A 5,011-nucleotide genomic window follows, 5' to 3' on the forward strand; every position below is an offset into this window, starting at 1 on the left:
CAAATATATTTAATTTGATTTTTTTAACGTTTTGTGTCACTTTTATCTATTAAAGATAAAATCGGAGCCGGGATAGCCTGGTTGGTAGGGCGTTGGATTCACGCCTTTTGGGTTGCGAGTTCGAACTCTGCCGGCCGAAGACTCTCCGTGTGTGTGTTGGCTGGTGCACTTATAAATCTGCCGTGGTCACAAAGTTCCATGTCGAGAGTAATACCACTGGGGGTACTGGATCAGTTGTGATCGTTCTCTGATTCAGGTCTAAATTATGATATGTGGATGAGTGAATGAAATGCATGAATGAAGTTCGCCCCGTAAAAAGGATTGTGACGTGTATGTAGCTAAGTCGTACTCTTGATCCTAGATGGCACTACTGAAAAAACAGGATATGCACCCTTGGCTTAAAATCACTGACTTCTAAAGTCAGTGGGTTTGTTGTTTCTAATGGCACTTGTCATAAACAACAACAAAGATAAAATCATATCTTCACCTTTAAGAATTTTGGAATTTTCTTATCATCATAACACTGTAATAATTTACCTAAATTATACTAGGCAACTAATTGGGTCTTCTAAAGAGCTGACCTGTTTATAATTTTATTAAGTAGAATAGAGTGACTTTATATGTCTCTTAAAATTTAACTTTGATATTCTGAATGATATAATAGAGGGTGATAAATGCAAAGCACCAACTTTTACTTTGTTGCTTAAAGTTAACTAAAAAACTGGTTCAATAATTTGAATTATGTCAAAATATACTATTCCTTTGTCTTTCTAAATGCAGTTAAAATTGTTTTCCATAGGATATAGATTTATTATTTGTAGTTTATGTTGAGTTTGCCTTCTTCAACTACGTATCCCCCATTCAGAAAGTACAGCTAGCCTAGAATATTTGATATTCTAGGATTCATTGGAATCTTTCCTGTAGTTTGGTTGTTTTAGAAAAAAAAAAAAAAATGTTCGTCTAATATATAAGTTTAAGAAATGAAGTTATTTGTTACATCTACTTACTGTTTGTTGCATCTACGTAGTGTTTTAATGGTGCTTTATGCCATGAATGGATCATTTGTATTTTTGCCTGGGTGATTTATGTGGCTAACTCCCAATAAATAAATGAGAATAAGCTGAAATGAAAAAAATTATTTATTCTACCTAGACACTTATTGTTAGATTGTCACTTAATTAATTTCATTCTTTGGAGTGGAAGTTTTGTCTTAAAGATTTTTTTTTGAGCAATGAAACTTTATATTTATAAGATTTTAATGCTCCATCTTTTCTAAAAATGATGCATTTATTTCTGAACATTATATTAACAACATTATTTATATTACTGTTTCTTCTAAGTGAAGCATATTAATTATTGTAATCTAGTTTTCAATACTTTTTGATAAATGTTTTTATTCAGGGTGGAAATTACGAACATTGCAAACCTTGCTGAAATATGACTTTTAATGCTTTGTGCATTAAAATGTGTCATGAAAACCATTTTTTTTAAAAACAAATTTTAAATTCGATAAAAAGTTGTCATTGTGGTCACATATTTATAAAAAAAATATGAAAAATATTTGTCTTCCTAAATGGTCTTAAAGTTAGATTTTTTTTTTTCTTTCAGAAATGTAATTTTTCAGTTTTTTAAAAAGGTATTAATAGAAAACAATTTTTTGTTTTAAAGCACACACACAAAAGCAAACTTTGGAATGTTAATCAAGAGAAAGAAAATATTATAACTGTGTGGTATAAAATTTAGATTTCCCAATTTAGCAGTAAAATTAAAATTTTTAACAAAATAAAAGTTTATTTTTAATGATTTGTTTGCTTCTAGTCTATTTCATTATTAATAAATTTCTTGCAATAAAGCAAATAAATACTATTTCCATATTTTCAAACCATTCTTTTTATTTTATGAATTAAAGTTTATTTTTGGAATTGTAGCAATAAAACTCAAGAATTTTATTAAAAATTACAAATATTATTCAATATTCAAAAATACTGAAATATTTTATCATTTATTTGTATAAAATGCTAGCTTACGTGACACAGAAATCGCTCGTATCGTTGAATGGCAGTAGTGAAATGTAAACAAACCTTCATGCATTCGTTTCAGATTATTTCATTGAGTGCTTTTTACAATAGCTCTTAATTCATCGCTTCGTTTAGCTAATTTTTGAAACTACAAAATATCGTTAAAAATGCTGGACTGAGGGTTCGCCCCGTCACCAAAAACTCCAAGCAATATAAAATAGGAATCAAAACAGAAATTTTATCATGCGCGAAATAAGATAAACTGTCTCCAAGTGAGTAATTGCTATGATTTTATGATCATGATCGTATCTTCAATAACTATTATCTTACAGAACTGGTTTTTACATTACCTTAAAACTCAAAAAATTATATTTTAAATGATTTCAGTTTCCCGTCCATAATTTTTTTTTTCTTCATTTTGAAGACAACTCTTTTAGCAGAGTTAGTTCATAACGAACTGTTGTAAAGGTGGTTCATATACAAGATCAGGTTTTTCTTTAAAATTACTTATTAACAATAAAATAAAATAAAGTCCACTCTGAAAGAAAAGTAAAGAAAAACAATAAGTATATATACTTCTCTAGCGTATTTTGTTACTGCAAAACAACCCCAATCTCGTACGCGTTTCACTCTTTCTACAACTGCAACCTTTATAAAAATGCCTTTCGTCTGAATTGTTGCCAGTCGCAGTATGAAACACTTGCAGGTCGGGCTCGAATTACTTGAGAGCATGGTGGGAAAATTGGGGGGGGGACACCACTATGCACCTCAGATCTAAAATCAAATTCAGTTTTAAAAAATTTCAAAATATCCAACAAGCGCCCCGTTTTTTTTTTTTTTTTTTTTTTTTTTTTTTTTAACAATCTCTACATCATGATCCCTTACAAATCAATATTTATACAATTATATATATATATATATAAAGTAACCAATCTAAAATAAGAAATAGTTTGAAAACGAAAAAAAACAGTTTCGAAATCGCAACTAAAATTTATTACCTATTCAAACTAAACTTATATTTGATCACTCAATAGATGGCGCTGGGAGCCTACATTTGTTTACCTAATTTACCGTTAATGTTTTTAAAAAGCGAGAATCACAATCGATAGCTTAAAATTTCCTTGACTGTTGATGGTATGTTCTGGCCCTTTTGTTTTTTCCTTTAGTGCTATTTTTTGTTTTTATTGTTATTTTTGTTATTGTATTTATACTTTGTAGTGGTTATTTTCTTCTAATTTGTTGTTTTGTATTTTCCTTTCTGTTAAAATGGTATATCTCTTGGGCATAATTTCAGGGGATTTTCGGGTCACGAGGAATCATTATTAGACAAATGTCTGCATTTCCTCACAGAAAAAATCCCTTTCTTTGAATCCCTGCCTGAGGGTGACCCTTGAAAAAGTCTTCAACCCGGATTCTTTTTTATAATTTTTTTGGTTTAATTATTATTTGGTTTTTTTGTTTTTCATATTAACTTGATTTTGATTCTAATACTTATATATATATATATAAAATATTTTTCTAAAATTTTAGCAATTTATTCTTAACCATAGGTTTATTTAGTATATCTACCAAATTAATTTTATTGTTAACATATTGAATCTTAAATACATTTTCATGAATTAAATTTCTCAAAAAATGGTAACGGACATCAGTATGTTTCGTCCTATAATTTTCAACAGGCGACTTCAATAAATTTTATAGTGTCTTGTTTATCACAAAACATATTTCCATTTAGTTTCAAATTTAAACTTTCATTATTCAACAATTTCTTTAACCATATAAATTCTTTTGCAGCTTCTGTTAGAGCAACATACTCGACTTCCACAGTAGATAGACTAACGTAATTTTGTTTAAAAGTTCTCCAAGAGACAGGGCTTTCGTCAATGAAAGTTAAAAAACCTCTTAATGATACTTTTTCATTTCTATTTGTTGCAAAATCCTAATCTGAAAAACATTTCAATCTTAAAAATTTGATTTTTGAAAGCTCCAACATGTAATACTGTGTATATTTCAAGTAACCTAATAACCTCAAACAATTCCAAAGTTTTATACCTGGGTTGGATTGAAACTGAGACAAGAGATTTATTGTGTACATGATATCTGGCCTTATTCGAAGAGCAATAAATGCCAAAGAGCCTATCAAATTTCTATATGGTAAATCTAACAATTCTTTGATAGTCGCGGGTGAATCAAGTCTATTCTTTGCTAACGGATTTTAAAACCTCCGCGTTTTTGCACATGCGTTAGAATGGGTTTAATTCGGCAAAATGGTGAGTGGAAAGAGAAAAGGAGGAAATGTTTACATTTAACAATAAACTAAACTCCGGAAATGGCGCACATTTTTCCGTTTGTCATCCTTTAGTGAGATAGAACCATTGAAAATTTGTCGTCTCAGAATACTGAAACGAACAATAGAAAGAATTTGAGCTTTTGATATGAGTAGGGAACTAACTGGAAATTTATATTTTTCATAAGTCTTGGAAAGTCAATATAAGACATTTGGTGTATAATCAAACTATTTCCTTGTTCCTTAAACTCTGTCCCTAAAAGCTTCTTCGTTCTACCCAATATTTTTAGATCAAAATTATCTTACAGTAAATTTAATACATAATTTACAATTTGAATCTCTTTACCAAAAATGATTATATCGCCACCCTAAAACATTAGAATTGCATTATCTTTAAAATTATATACACAGTTACACCACTCTATCTTCTTAAATTTTAATTTAATTAAGATATCTTCCAACTCTAAAAGCCATTGGCGGCGACTTTGATGAGAACGTATATTGCCTTTCGTAGCAGGCAAACTTTATGTGGTTCTGTTTCATAACCTATTGGTTGTTTCATGTATACTCTTATATCTAAATTAGCATATAAATAAGCATCGTTTATGTCCACTTGAACACGAGTCCGTTTCCAGAAACATACACAGATATTGAAAAATATTCTTACAATAGAAAAGTTTACGACTGGATTGAACACGTCGTCAAA

The sequence above is a fragment of the Argiope bruennichi genome, chromosome X2 (assembly GCF_947563725.1).
Source record: "Argiope bruennichi chromosome X2, qqArgBrue1.1, whole genome shotgun sequence".
Classification (NCBI taxonomy): Eukaryota; Metazoa; Arthropoda; class Arachnida; order Araneae; family Araneidae; genus Argiope; species Argiope bruennichi.